This window comes from Microcaecilia unicolor, chromosome 2, assembly GCF_901765095.1.
Source record: "Microcaecilia unicolor chromosome 2, aMicUni1.1, whole genome shotgun sequence".
In the NCBI taxonomy this organism is placed as follows: Eukaryota; Metazoa; Chordata; class Amphibia; order Gymnophiona; family Siphonopidae; genus Microcaecilia; species Microcaecilia unicolor.
Window position 1 is genome coordinate 179,221,353 of NC_044032.1, and position 16,442 is coordinate 179,237,794.

At 41.4% G+C, this 16,442-nt stretch overlaps 1 protein-coding gene across 1 annotated transcript in view; it reads left to right on the forward strand.

Moving 5' to 3' along the window:
* Nucleotides 1–16,442, forward strand: part of LOC115463218 (peroxisomal multifunctional enzyme type 2-like) — a gene marked incomplete at its 5' end in the record, with an annotated part of 177,107 nt that overhangs the window by 157,381 nt on the left and 3,284 nt on the right.

Below are 16,442 nucleotides of genomic sequence, written 5' to 3' on the forward strand. Positions count from 1 at the left end.
ATGATATGGAGCAGATACCTTTGGGCTGCTTGGTTTATCCATTTGAACACTATTGTGACCCCCGAATCAGGCATCTTCTGACGCTGAAACACGTACCGTGTCGGGTCCCTTTTGTCCAAGAAGCAAATAAAGCGTCTTTTAAGCACCACCTCCTGTGTTGGATTGTCCTTCGGCCAACCTCTATTCTTCTTTTTGATCATGCCTACACACCTACATGCATCCATAACTGGTTCTGCTACTATTCTAAGAATGGAAAGTAGACACCTCCTTTACTTTATAGAATAGGCTCCAAATCGGCACCCTTTTTGCCCTTCAAGAGAGTGATTTTATAAACCAATTACTTGCTTAAAAAAGCTGTTTAGACATCTAAGTGAGTGTTTATAAAATTAGGTCACACTTAACAGTATATACAAGGTACAAACTGGCTCATGCTTTTATGTTAGATTCGCCTGTCTTACTGCTTTCCCTGAGCACATATGCGGAGTTGCAATTTACATGCATATGTTATAGAATAAATCTATTCTGCTTAAATGGACTTCAAACTATGTAAACACTGAGTAAACCCACAAAAAAATAGTTTGAAAATTTTTTTTGCAGTACTCTCACCTGTTCAAATAAAGACACCTTTAAACAAGCGAGACCTCAAATCTCCTGATAAGGGACAAATACCAAAGTTATAGAGATGTACAACTATCTTAAGTGGGAGTAAGATATTATCATTGGTCAATGAAGTAAAGTGGAAGAAAAAGAAAGAATCGGTACAAAAAACTCCCAAACCATGGAGAAAAACTACTGATACAAAAAAAAAAAAACTCTTTCCACCACATAAAAAACAACACATTGAATGCACATGCAAAAATACATGTATATATCTAATACTCAAAAAATGTGTAAAGATACACCAAGCAAAAAATGGTGGATCTTGCCTATAGTGAAACACCACCTATGCAAGTAAGCTTACTTCTCAAAGAGTGAGAGAAAAAGTCAACAAAAGTTCAGGATGGATCATATTCAAAACTTCAAAGAGCAACACAAACAAAAATCCCAATAACCCAAAAAGAGAGTCACTTAGCTGGAAAAACGCTGCTCCTTTGCAAGCCAGACGTCCTCACTTGACTCAACAGGAGTCTTTTCCTCCAGTATTTGACACAGATCTCATCCTCCGACACTACGCAGTGCACTGTCGGTTCACATAGGACATAATCATTATTTCAAAAGCAATTCTTCTTCCACAACAAGAGCGCCTCGTTTCGCAAATAGTATTGCTGCTTCAGGAAGAGAAGAAAAAACTTCACACCATCATCACAGGCTCAAAAGATGGCGCTGGGAAACCCAAGATGCTTACAGTTTCAATGACTGATGGATGCCTGCTGTCCAATATTTGAACAGGTGAGAGTACTGCAAAAAACTTTTTTTCAAACTATTTTTTTGTGGGTTTACTTTGTTATAAAATAACCATATAATTTGAAATAGGTTTCCAGTTTATCACATATTCCACCACCTCACTGACCCACAAATCTTTTGTCAGTAAGCCTTATGCACCAACCTCGTCATTGGTATGGTGGATTGTTAATCTTTTTATATAAATTTTTTTGTCTCGTGTATAAACACCCCCCAACAATTTTGGCAGTTTTAAATAGATTTTAAATAAATTTTCATATATCTTCATAACATCTTAGATGTAATGAAATACTCATGGATGAAAATGCTGCCGTCGGCCGGGGGTTATCCGTCTGACATAGACTGTTTCACTAACATCCTGTTTCAAGGCAGCATGTATGCTATAGAAGTGTTCTCATTCATCAGATAAAAAGTATATTGTGTTTGCGAAAAAAACTTCCATATGTTAATTGGCTGATCAGTGGATTTCTTCTTTGGCAGCATTGAATACTCCCCCTAATCCCCAGTCATCACTGTGACATTCACCCCTCTAAATCCTTTCCATTATCCTAGTATGAAGTCTTACCATTCTGCAGAGTCTGGTATTTCACATGCAAGATCAATGTGAGAGCTTTCTTACATGCACAGCTGCAGTTACCATGAGGCGAAGGTTCATCCACTATATAGTGACGTGCCACCCAGCAGTATCATTCTGAGTCTGCACCAGTGTGAGCAGAAGGGATTGTTAGCAAAAAGAAACCTAATTAGCTGGTGTTTTTCACTCGGGCAGTTTGGTGACCAGGACATCTGCTGAAATGTTATGGTTAAACTTTGATTATTTTGATTGTAAACTGTGTTGATCAGTAGGACAGTGTTGGTGCATGTACAGTTGTAAGGTTTGGTCATGAGTCCAAACTCTGTGACAACACAGATTCTGCTACACAGTAATATAGTCTGTTCAGTTAGTAAGTTACAATGACACCTAAGCATATGGGGAAGAATTCTATAAATGGTGTTCAAATTTCAGCGCTAGAAAAAAATAGCGCAAAGCCTGACTCTGTAAAGAATGCGTGCCCTTTATAGAATCGGTCTTTGCACCAATCCTCCATCTAACTTTAGGCACCAGACTTACACCTGCTGAAATATGATGTAAATACTGTTGCCCAAGTCAGGCGCTGAGGCAGTATTCTGTAACGAGACGTGTAACTTTTCGAAACACCTCAGACATGCCCATGGCCACGCCCGCTTTTGAGTTACACACTATTAGAGTTGAGTGTCATGCCTTATAGAATAGCGTGCAGCTAGATGCATGCACAAATTTTAATGAATGCCAGTTAACTTGGTTGTTAGCACCCAAATATTGATGTTAAATGGCTCAGCCAATTAATTTGCGCACACAGTTCGAGCACACCCATATTTCGTTGTGCAATTCTAGGCACCATATATAGAATCTGGGGGATGGTGGTTTTTTTTTTTTTAAATTCTTGTCTCATCTTTGGATCCTAGCTTTCACAAAATAATCACTTATAAATTGTTGTTCACTGCAATAATTAAATCCCCTATGTGTGTTCTTACTCCAGCTCTTTGCCCTTAACTCTGAGCCACCACTTTTAAGCATGGATTAAATTACACATGATATCCTGTGAACTTACTTTGAAGATTTCACCTCATTAATGTGGCTAACAAACAATTTTTGCATAGGGAAACGCATTTGTCGTACTAAAAACTTGGTTATTGTTCCCTGAGTAAATGCAGCAGTTGAAGAGAACTGACACTAGATGAAATAGTTTTGATAACTAGCAATCCCGCAATTTATATGTTGTACCTGTGAGAGTTTCGTCTCTGCTTACTAGCTACTTGCTTTCTTTTTTGAAATTAGCTTTTCAGCTGCAAACCATTCATTGGAAAAACCAATTATAACTAAAATGATGTCCCTGTAGGGATTAAGCAAGGAGTGAAACATTCCTATGATTTTAGTACATAGAGATAAGAGTTTTCCTTTTGTATTTAAAGGTGCAGCATATTACAGTTCGAGAAACAAATCAGTTTTAGCAAATCAAAATAACACACATTTGCTTGAAAATAAAGGGAAACCATAGATGGAAATTTAATATTGGAGCTTCAGAGGTTGGAGAAGAAGGCCAGTGCTGGGTAGACTTCTACGTTCTGTGCCCTGATCATAGCTGAATAGATTTGGATAGGCTGGAGTGGAGCTTCTCAGGGGCTTCGATGTTAACTTCAGAAAGTTTAGAACACAGTCGGTGCAGGGCACACTTCTACGGTCTGTGCCCTGAAAATGGCAAGGGCAAATCAAGACCAGGCATACATGTGAAGTATCAAATGTAATGAGTTTATATTGTTAGGCAGACTGGATGGACCATGCAGTTTACTAGCAGGCTTATTTTCGAAAGAGAAGGGCGCCCATCTTTCGACACAAATCGGGAGATGGGCGTCCTTCTCCCAGGGTCGCCCAAATCGGCATAATCGAAAGCTGATTTTGGCCATCCTCAACTGCTTTCCATCGCGGGGATGGCCAAAGTTCACGGGGGCGTGTCGGAAGCGTAGCGAAGGCGGGCTGGGGCGTGCCTAACACATGGGCGTCCTCGACCCATAATGGAAAAAAGAAGGGCGTCCCTGACGAGCACTTGGGCAACTTTACTTGGTTCATTTTTTCTTATGACCAAGCCTCAAAAAGGTGCCTGAACTGACCAGAGGACCAGATGTCCTCCCCTTACTCCCCCAGTGGTCACTAAACCCCTCCCACCCTCAAAAAAACCCCTTTTAAAATATTTGTTGCCAGCCTCAAATGTCATACCCAGCTCCATGACAGCAGTATGCAGGTCTGTGGAGCAGTTTTAGTGGGTGCAGTGCACTTCAGGCAGGTGGGCCCAGGCCCATCCCTCCCCTAACTATTACACTTGTGGTGGTAAATGTGAGCCCTTCAAAACCCACCACAAACCCACTGTACCCACATGTAGGTGCTCCCCTTCATCCGTAAGGGCTATGGTAGTGGTGTACAGTACTGGGTTTTGGGGGGGGGGGGGGGGTTGGGGGGCTCAGCACTCAAGGTAAGGGAGCTATGCACCTGGGAGCAATTTCTGAAATCCACTGCAGTGCCCCCTAGGGTGCCCGGTTGGTGTCTTGGCATGTCAGGGGGACCAGTGCACTATGAATGCTGACTCCTCCCACGACCAAATGGCTTGGATTTGGTCGTTTCTGAGATGGGCGTCCTCGGTTTCCATTATCGCTGAAAATCGGGGACGACCATCTCTGAGGTTGACCTAAATGTTGTGATTTGGGCGTCCCAAACTGTATTATCAAAACGAAAGATGGACGCCCATCTTGTTTTGATAATACGGGTTTCCTCGCCCCTTCGCCAGGACGTCCTGCGAAGACGTCCTCAGGAAAACTTGGGCGCCCCTTTCGATTATGCCCCTCCACGTTAACTATGTATGTATGTTACTATGTAACTAGTGGGAAATGATTTGCTTTGCAGTAGACATTGGGCTATTTGAGATGTTAGTTTGATTTTATTGTAAAGCCACTATGTTCTCAATGAAATCCTGCTTTGCATTACCTTGTGATGAAAAAAAAATATCACTTGACTAAAAAAACAAATCACTCAGAAAACAAAGATGAAATGGCAAAGCATTTCTTGTTCCAGCATTATTTTAAATGAGCAATGAGATATCTGCCAGTTTTCTGCTTCCTAGTAGATCATTCTGGCAGGACATTTGATATGAGAAATAAGATTCTTGAAATTGACATGTTGAGAAATGGCTGTGTTAAAGGAAGGAACATGGGGAAGCAGTAGATTGAGCTTTAAGATGTTTAAGAAAAAAATATTGTATCCTTTGTTCCTATGAAGTCAGCAAGAACGTTTCAACCTGTCTCCTATGTCAAATTTCTCTGTTTCGTGAAGGTAGCAATGTTTCAATTGGTCTGAAAATAGCAGGGAAGGTAGTTTAAGTTGCATAGAGGGGCATAATCGAACGAAAACATCTATCTCCATGGGCGTTTATCTCCAAGAACGGGTCCGTGAAGGGGCAGACCGAACCGTATTTTGGGAAAAAATAGACGTCCATGTTTTATTCGACAATTTGTGAGCTGGGCGTTTTTGTTTTTCAGCGATAATGGAAAATGAAAGCGCCCAGCTCAAAAACAAATAAATCCAAGGCATTTGTTCGTGGGAGGGGCCAGGAGTCGTAGTGCACTGGTCCCCCTCACATGCCAGGACACCAACCGGGCACCCTAGGGGGCACTTTTACAAAAAAAAAAAAAAAAGGTAAAAGAGCTCCCAGGTGCATAGCACCCTTCCCTTGTGTGTTGAGCCCCCCAAATCCCCCTCAAAACCCACCACCCACAAGTCCTACACCATTACTATAGCCCTAAGGGGTGAAGGGGGGCACCTACATGTGGGTACAGTGGGTTTGGGGGGTGGTGTGGAGGGCTCCCATTTACCAGCACAAGTGTAACAGGTGGGGGGGGGGATGGGCCTGGGTCTACCTGCCTGACGTCCACTGCACCCCCTAATAACTGCTCCAGTGACCTGCATACTGCTGCCAGGGAGGTGGGTATGACATTTGAGGGTGAACATAAAAAGTTGTGAAACGGCATATTTTTGTGGTGGGAGGGGGTTTGTGACCACTGGGGGAGTCAGGGGAGGTCATCCCCGACTCCCTCCAGTGGTCATCTGGTCGTTTAGGGCACTTTTTGGGGCCCTATTCGTGGAAAAACAGGGTCCAGGAAAAGTGCCCTAAATTCTCGCTAAAAACGCATATTTTTTTCCATTATCGGCGAAAGGCGCCTATCTCTGATCGGCCGATAACCACGCCCCAGTTCCGCCTTCACCACGCCTTTGACATGCCCCCATCAACTTTGTCCGCATCCGCAATGGAGTGCAGTTGAAAACGTCCAAATTCGGCTTTCGATTATACCGCTTTATTCGTTTTTGTGAGATAAACGTCTATCTCCCGATTTGGGTCGCAATATAGGCGTTTTTCTTTTTCAATTATAAGCTGGATAGTTTTCACTAAACTTAATTTGCACAATTTTGACAGGTTTCCAAACTTCTGTGTTTATTATACTGCTCGATCAGTAACCTTTCTAAGTGGTTTACATTTCATCATAAATAATGAAGGAAAGAGATGAGAGAGAAAAATTACATAATGATGGGACAGAGAAGGAGATATAGATGTAAGGTGATTCCAGGACATCCACACCATACCTCCCAGGAGGTCAGCGAATAGAGGGGCCATGACTGTGGGAATAGAGATTTAGTCCCCATAGGGATCCTTAAAGAGAGAGGTTGTCAAGTCCTCTTTAAAGTGGAATCTGCCAATCAGTGTTTACCTCCAGGTTAAGGCCCACCCAATTGTGGGGGGGAGGAGGGGAGAGATTTCAGCTGATCAGCTTTCACCTTGGTTTCAAGTCCTTCCCTTAGCTACACCCACTGCTGCCTCTTTTGATGTTACAGGAAAGGGTCATGAGCCATGCCCCAAATTGTCATAAAAATACCCCTAAGAATGATCCCTTTGACATATCCAAAATGTTGGCTTCCATGGGAGCTCACATAGGCACAGTGGCCATTTTTGCCATCTTGATGTTTGAGGAAGTTGCATTAACTACAGTATGGTATCGATGCCCTGCTTAGTTCCCGCCCCCTAACACAACATGCACTTATCGATCAAATTAGCGGCATGCACCTGGGGGGGGGGGGGTCTTTCGCCGGGGGGGGGGGGGGGTCGCTGCACCGGGTGTCCGCCCCCCTAGGAACGCCACTGCAGCTACTGCCAGCATAATGTAGCAAGATTAAACTAAGACAAGAACCTGTGGGAGAAGGGGAGCTTATAAATGCAGCATTTGGACTAGTATCTGAGGCAATAGCAGACAAGAAGTGGGTGTGGCAATTGTTGCGGGCAGTTGGGGGGTGCCAGTAGACGGCAAAAGAAATAAAGTAGTAGCAGATGTAGGTAGGAAGGGTTGTGCCAGTAACATTGGACAAACTAGGATAGAAACCTGGAGGAAAAAAGTAACAGGAAGGAAATGGAAAGGAATAGAAGTACAGTATTTACAAATCATAGTTACTTTTTTTTTTTTTAAGGCAAGGAAACCAATTCTTAGCAGTTGCCATGATGATGGATATTATACAGCCTGCCAAGAGCCCGACAGTTGTTTTTATCCCCATAAATTTAGTAAATGCAGTCTCATCCCGCTCCATACCTAAATATATTGACATCTCTGTACTGATTTAATTGATTGTGGTTGTTTACTGGCACTTTATTGGGACTCTTTCTCTTTTTGTTTGCTAAATTTCCCTCATTTTTGCCTAAATGTACAGCACACACCTTAGGTAAATTTTTTTAAAACGTACTTTGAAAAGTATGTCTCGTACCACAAGATCAGTTTTCACATACTACATGCTTTGTAACCATTTATAAGAAATGAATGTACATTTGCATACGAGACAGTTCCAAGACTAAAAGTCTAAGTTCTAATAATTAAAACTGCATTAAACAGATTGCTGTTGAAAGATTAACAGATGAAAGGGCATTTTTAGCAGCAGAGAGTACATAATAGGAGATTAGAGTAAAAAGATCAAATAAAAGTTCACAGTCAAAATGTTAAGGGGGAAAAGCAGACTTTTTCCAGACAGAAATGTATAAAACTTGCAATGTTTTGCAATTCCACTCATCACTTTGAAATAAAGGTCAACAAAAATGTATCAGGTGACTTTTTTTTTAAAGTGAACTAATGTAAAATATTTTTTTTGATTAACTGTCACAAGCTGAACAATCCCTTGTATCATGGAAGGGCGGTATATCAAATTCATTACCCTCGCCCTTCTTCAGGTCAGAATGAAATAAGCAGGTAAAGGCAGAGGATATCTGAATACAGAAAGGAATTATAGATTACCTTACAATGATGGGGTGAAGGGGAAAAAGAAAGGGGTCAATGAGCGATAACTATTTTATTTATAGTATTTTATAATGTCTAGTTCACTGTTAGATTCAATTTGATGGACTGTAAAAGGAATTATGCAGAATGTATTAATGTATGCTGCTTGTGGAATTATGTCAGGGGCATCCAAGTTTTTTCAACAGTGGGCTGCATGGTTAGCCTCTTATAGCATGATTTATACTTTAAAAAAAAAATCTGGAATCTCATCTGAAACTGACTTCATATTCACCACATAGCTTTGCAATGCTTCAAAATCAAAAGCCCTGTTTATTAAGCCACAATGTAGGCGCGCTAACTTTTTAGCACGCGCTAACGATAGAGACACCCATTATATTCCTATGGGTGTCTCTAGTGTTAGCACGCACTAAAAAGTTTGTGCGCCTACAGCACAGCTTAGTAAACAGAGCCTCAAGAGTGCTAGCTAATTAGGTAAATATTTATGTTCCTAAAAATCTCAAGTGGGTCACATTGGATACTCCTGGTTTGTGTCGTCATAGAAACTGCTAACATTTTTCAGATTGGTGCTACAAAAATATTTTAAAGGAAGAAAGTGACAGAAAAGCAGCCAAATTACATCTGGTAGTGAGTTTCAAAGGTCAAAGTCTCTCACCACTTTCTTTTTATATGTCTTACATTCTTGGATAGTTCCAAATTTCCTTTTTAATATCCCGATCACAAGGTCACTGATGCCATTTTTGACATCGGTATCTCTCCCAAATCTTCCTTGGTGACGATCGAAGCAAAGAGTTCATTTAATCTCACCGCTATGGCTTTGTCTTCCCAGATTGCCCTTTTTACCCCTCGGTCAGCTAATTGTTTTGCCAGCTTCTTGCTTTTAATATAACCAAAGAAATTTTTACTATATGTTTTTGCCTCCAATGTAGTCTTTTTTTTCAAAGCCTCTCTTTGCCTTCCTTATCAGCGCTTTGCATTTAACTTGCCATTCCTTATGCTTTTTCTTATTATTTTCAGTTGGATATCACTTCCATTTTCTGAAGGATTTTTTTTTTAAAGCTCTAATAGCTTCCTTCACCTCACTTTTTAACTATGCCGGTTGTCGTTTGGTCTTCCTTCCTCCTTTCTTAATACACGGAATATATTGGACCTGGGCTTCCAGGATGGTATTTTTGAACAGCATCCACGCCTGATGTAAATTTTTGACCTTCGTGGCTGCTCCTCTGAGTTTTTTTTTCACTGTTGTTCTCATTTTATCATAGTTTCCTTTTTGAAAGTTAAATGTTAATGTATTGGATTTCCTGTGGGTACTTACGTCAGTCCTAGCTTTTGTATCAGATGATGCCATCTGATGATCACTGGTGCTCAGATGGGTAGCCACATGGACATTAGTCACATTTTCTCCTCTTTTTTTTTTTTTTTTTTTAAGTATTAGATACAATGTTGCCCCTTCCCTCTTGGGATGGGGCATCTGTGATCTCTCTACTGCTTACCGATTCTGAAGATGGGAATCTCCAATCTACATCTAGCAGATTAAACATTCTCAGCATCACCACCTTTCTCTTCATTGTCATCTTTGGATATCTTTGACTAAATCCCTGTTCAGTTCCTCACTCTGAGTCGGAGGTCTATAGACAGCACATATGTGGATGGAAGTTCCGACTCCTCTTTCCGGGATTGTTACAGCACTTTCTCTTTTTGTCATCCTCTCAGCATTTGTCACTGTATTATTTTTGGCATGCAGAGATAAAATATGGACATGTTCTGTTTTGGAGCTGTTATTTTGGAGAAGAGTTTGCTATAGCCCTGCTCTGATCATCCCGGCTTCTGGGGCAAAAGTCTAGGCAAGTACATAAGTATTGCCACACTGGGACAGGCCAAAGATCCATCAAGCCCAGTATCCTGTTTCCAACAGTGGCCAATCCAGGTCACAAATACCTGGCAAGATTTCAAAAAAGCTCAATACATTTTATGCTGCTTAACACAGAAATAAGCAGTGGATTTTCCCAAGTCAATTTAATACTGGTCTATGGACTTTTCCTTTAGGAAGCTGTCCAGACCCTTTTTAAACCCCGCTAAGCTAACTGCCTTTTCTACATTCTCTGGCAACGAATTCCAGAGTTTAATTACACGTTGAGTGAAGAAATATTTTCTCCAATTCATATTAAATTTACTACTTTGTAGCTTCATCGCATGCCCCCTAGTCCTAGAATTTTTGGAAAGAATAAATGATTCACGTCAACTCATTCCACTCCACTCATTTTTTTATAGTCCTCTATCATATCTGCCCTCAGCTGTCTCTTCTCCAAGCTGAAGAGCCCTAGATGCTTCATCCTTTCCTCATAGGGAAGTCGTCCCATTCCCTTTATCATTTTCGTCGCCCTTCTCTGTACCTTTTCTAATTCCACTATATATTTTTTTGAGAGTAAAACCCAGTGTTTTGTGTAGTGGTTTCTGCACACTTCTGCATTTCAATATTTTTTTCTTTGTATCATTAAGTTACTAATTGAACTTTTTAACATTAACACTTCTTAAAAATCATGTAGAGGAGTGTGGTAGCCGTGTTAGTCCACTCTTAAGGTTATCAATAGAAATCAAACAAAATAAAACATGGAAAAGAAAATAAGATGATACCTTTTTTATTGGACATAACTTAATACATTAAGACCTTTGAAGTCAGAATGATTGAATATTTTAACACCCAACAGAAAGGACTTAACAAGGACCTGGGGTTCCTAGCCCATTATAAACCATAAAGCTGTATGTCTCTGTTGATCACCCCACCCCTCACCTATCCACACCCATCCTGTTAGAATATCAATGATATGCTTTGATGTCCCCATGCATACCTCCGACCCACCCCCATCCTCCCACCCTGTCAGACTGTCATAGTAATGCTTGAATGTTTTCACTTATATACAGTCAGCTAGCACATTTGCTTATTTCCGATCTGACGAAGAAGGGCAACCTTCGAAAGCTAATCAAGAAATGTATTAAGTTATGTCCAATAAAAAAGGTATCATCTTATTTTCTTTTCCATGTTTTATTTTGTTTGACTTCTATTAAAAATCATGATAATTCTATACCAACACACGCTGTGATAATGTCCAACTACACAGATTCACAATGTTCCATTTTTCACATTTAAATTGCCCTCATCATGGACGAGGTATTTGCAGAGTGTGGGCTTACGCAGTGAGAGGGGAAGAGATCTGCGATGCTCTGCTTTATCTGGTGTGGCATGCCTAGACAAACAGTTCAGAAAACTGCACTATGAGAAAGGAGGGTGGTGAGTGGATTTTGCTGTAATGGGCTTTCCAGTGGAGGGCGGGAAACACAAGATCTTTCATTTTAACTAGAAATTGAATGCAGACATGGTAACAGACATGTATAACAATAAACACACATACTGCTCTGCACCATCACAAGAAACTACTGCTGATATCCCAGATTAAGAGGTTTGAAGAAAAAGATGTCTCCAATTTGTCTTTGACCTAGCAATAGGGGCTGATTTCCCTATGTGACTCTGTCTAATAGGATTTTCATAAGAATCCCTGTTCATCTTGTATGGGTTTCTGGACCTGCTATTTTAAAAGGAGCAGGGTCGCATGTGGGAAAGCACCAACAATGTGGAGCAGTTTATGATTGGTTGTCACATGATGCCCTTTTATGCCTCATGTAGGCATGTCAGAGTGTTTTTTTTCCCTGTTCAGACTGCCCAGGCTTGTTGTATCCTGTGCTCAAATTCATAAAGGCAGAGGGGACAGATGGACACAGGAGGAGGTGAGGAGAAGGGGTAATGAGGAGATGTGCATTAAGGTGCATTAATAAAGCATATTCCAGGCTGCCAGCTAGGCAAAGGGGATGGACAGAGGAGGGAAAAAAATCAGCACTTGCATGGTTTATTCACTCTGTTGGTAATAGAGAGAGCTGTGTTGATCTGCCAGCATTGGTTTAAACAAAACACATCTGTCTAGGTCTGTTTAAAAATTCAGTAGGCTTAAAGATCACATGGTTCAGTCTAACTACTCACACTAGTTCTTTTGCACGTGTACCATTTAAAGTGTATTTTTGTTTACTTCCTACACTGATCAAATCGCCCTTTCAGGAAATGAGGAGGAGGGGGGAGCTGGGAAACTGTGTGTGTGTGTGTCCCAATGAAACAGAGATAATGAGATTTTCAATCTGAAGCTAAAAAAAAACAAAAACAGAGTTGAGCTGCAGAAAGAGGAAGAAGTGTAGAGAGAGGGAAGGCGGCACTGGGTGAGGAGGGAGTGTGCTACTCCTTCCTCTGTCAAAAAGGTACGGGACAGAGGGGGAGGGCTTTGCTAGACCACCAGGGAAGATGGGGATTGGGGTGGCAGCCCACTTGGGCCACCAGGGCTTCTTTATTGGGTATTGAGGGGTTAGGGGACTGGCGGTCCACTGGACCTTCTGTGACCCCTGTGTTGCCGTCCTGGGGGGTTGGGAGCTTAGGGCATCCTTGATTGCTTTGGGGAGCCTGCATGCATGCAGATGCATCCTAGACAGGGCTCCCCATTCCTCCCCAATGCTTTGCGAACTCTAATGCCAGCTCTGAGCTGGTATAGGGTTTGCAGTGAGAGCAGCGCCAATATTTGGTGCACTACCCACTGAGCATTGGGGAGGAATAGGTAATGCCCTGTTTAGCATGCATTTGCATGCTAATTGCATTCAGAGCTGGTGAGTTCATTGTTACACTCGCTCGCCATTGGCTGGAGCAAATGTGGGTGCTAGTACGGAGCAGTTGGCCTCTAATGCCCATGTTTGCTTCTGATCATTGGGGCATGAATTATCCTTTCATTTCTAAGAGGTAACGAGCCGTGAAGTTCTCAAACGGCTGGGGAAGGGGCAGACTGAGTTATCCTCATTCGGTCAACCATAAAATATACACGCACTTTAAGGGCAGGAAAAAATGAATAGGAACCTGACTGAGCATGCACACTCCTAGTGCCTGTGCAAACTGCACATGGTTATCTGAGGTTGTACTACTACTACTACTACTACTTATCATTTCTATAGTGCTACTAGATGTACACTGTACACTTGAACATGAAGAGACAGTTATAGGGGGCAGTTTCCGGTGACAGATATCACATCCCATCATGTGACTCATCCAAGATGGCAGCGAGTAATGTAAAACAGGAAGTGACCCTATGGTTGCTGCCATGTTGGATTGTGTGTCCCTTAGTCACTGCCATCTTGAAAAAGGGTTGTAGCATGAATGTAGTTATTGTCACTTCCTGTGAAAAGGGGTTGTGTTTTGGGCAGACTGTCACTTCCATTGATATTATCAAGAGGGGCAGGGCGGGGTTTAAGCCAAGTAGGCATAGCTTGGGCGGATCCTAGATTCTGATTGGATGAAGCAACCAGAAGTGGGCATGGCATCTGTCAAAATATGTAAATTAGTTTTGCAAAAACCAAAGAGCCTTACTACTTGTGACCCCCCTGGAGATGAAGAATAATGATGTACCCATGGAGATCCCACCTAGGTTGTGACCCCATTGGCATGTTTTTATTATTATTTATTTTATTATTTGTTACATTTGTATCTCACATTGTCCCACCTATTTGCAGGCTCAATATGACTAACATAGTACCGTAGCAGCGACCGCCGGTTCAGGTCTGAACAAATACAGAGTGTGCACAAGTACAAGGTGTGGTTGTGGTAGAATAGGGTTCATATATGGTAGATACATTGGTGAAACATTAGGTAGGAAGAGGGAGAGTTGGGGTGATTCCATTACGTTCTTGGGGTTGTTGTGTAGCAGGTTCTCTGGTTCTTATGTTGGGTTGGTGGGGTATGCCTTTTGGAACAGGAGCGTTTTTATTTTTTCCCAGAACTTTAGGTGGTCGAACGTTGTGTTTACTGTTTTTGGCAGTGCATTCCATAGTTGTGCGCTTAAATAGGAGAAGCTGGATGCATATGTTGATTTGTATTTGAGTCCTTTGTTATTTGGGTAGTGAAGATTAAGGTGTGTTCGAGCTGATCTTGTTGTGTTTCTGGTTGGCAGGTCTATGAGGTCTATCATGTATTCTTGGGCTTCGCCGTAGATAATTTTATGGACCAGGGAACAGATTTTGAAAGTAATACACTCTTTGATTGGGAGCCAGTGCAGTTTTTCTCGGAGGGGTTTGGCGCTTTCAAAATGTGATTTCCCAAATATAAGCCTGGCTGCTGTGTTTTGTGTGGTCTGGAGTTTCTTTATAATTTGTTCTTTACAGCCCGCGTAGATTCCGTTGCAGTAGTTTGCGTGGCTTAGTACCATTGATTGTATCAAGTTGCAAAATATATCCCTCGGGAAGAATGGTTTCACGCGTTTAAGTTTCCACATTGAGTGGAACATTTTCTTTATGGTGGATTTTGCTTGATTCTCTAGTAAGAGATTCTGGTCGATTGTTACTCCGAGGATTTTCAGGCTGTCTGCGATAGGAAGGGTGTAACCTGGAGTGTTTTATGTTTGTGGGTTTATATGTGTTAATATTGTGATGAGATTATGAGACCATGTGTTTTTTCTGTGTTGAGTTTTAGTTGGAATGCGTTTGCCCATGAGTCCATGATATTCAAACTGAGCTTGATTTCATTGGTGATTTCTGCCAGGTTGTGTTTGTAGGGGATATGTATTGTGATGTCATCAGCATATATTATTATTATTATTTATTGCATTTGTATCCCACCTTATCCCACCTATTTGCAGGCTCAAAGTGGCTTACATAGTTTTGTTACACACAGTTAATCCTGGATGTCAGGTACAATTATTGTTGCGCAGAGATTAATTAGGGGAAGAAGTAGAGAGAAGAAGGAAGGAATTTAATAGGTATATTAAATGATGGGTTTTCTTAGACGGTGGGTTTTAAGAGGTGGATTAGTACAGTTCTGGGTTTTCATTGTAGGCTTTGTTGAAGAAATATATGAATGGGTTAAGGCCTTGACTGGCTAAGGACTTGGCTAGTGGGGTTATCATGAGGTTGAAAAGGATTGGTGATAATGATGATCCTTGCGGTACTCCACAGTCTGGTTGCCAAGGTGATGATATGTTTGTGCTAGCTTTCATTTGATAGGTTCTAGTAGTTAGGAAGCCCTTGATCCATTTGAGTATGTTTCCGCTGATTCCGAAGTAGTCTAGGAGTCTTAGTAATATATTATGATTCACCATGTCGAATGCACTGGACATGTCAAATTGTAATAGAAGTATGCTTTTACCTATTGCTATTTCCTGCTTGAATTTAGTTAAAGAGGGTAAGTAGTACTGTTTCAGTGCTGTGTAAGGGGGGCAGAATCCAGATTGTGATTTATGTAATATTATGAATTTGTCTATGTAGTCATTAAGTTGTTTGGTTCCAGGCCTTCCATTATTTTGACTACCAGTGGGATGGATGCTACTGGACGATAGCTGGTGATGTCATTTGTTTTTTTCTTGGTGTCTTTTGGTATTGGGGTGAGTAGGATGTTGCCTTTTTCTGTAGGGAAGGTTCCTTGTTTGAAGCATGAAGTTTAAATGGGATGTGATGTCTGTTATGAATCGATGGGGCAGATTTTATTAGGTAACTGGGACAGGTATCCAGTTGACACTGGCTATTGGAGTACCTCTTGATCACCTGGGTAACTGTGTCAGCGGTGAGGAGAGCGAAGTTTGTCCAAATTCGGTCCGCTGCGTATTCACCAGGGAGTAGGTCCAGTTCACTGATGAAGGTTTCAATGTCCGTATTGTCTTGAGGTAGTGTACTGCATAAATTTACAATTTTTTCGTTGAAGTATTTAGCAAGGTTGTTTGCAGATGGGATGTCAGTATTGGTTGTGGTGACCGGTTTTATGTCTAGTAATTTGTTCACGAGATGATATAGTTTTTTCGTGTCTTTGTATTCTGGCCCTATTTTAGTTTTGTAGTATGATCTTTGGGTCTGTTTTATTGCGTATTTGTATTTTCTTTGTAATAGTTTCCATGCGTTGAGTGTATATTCATCTTTTTTTTTTTCCATGCGCGTTCCAATTTCCTTGCTTGTGTTTTTAATTTTCAGTTCCTCATTGAACCACAGTATTGAGTTACGTCTGCGTGAGGTTCTTGTTCATAAGGGTGCTATTTCATCTAATATGTGTCTACATCTTATATCCCATTCTGAGAGGTAGT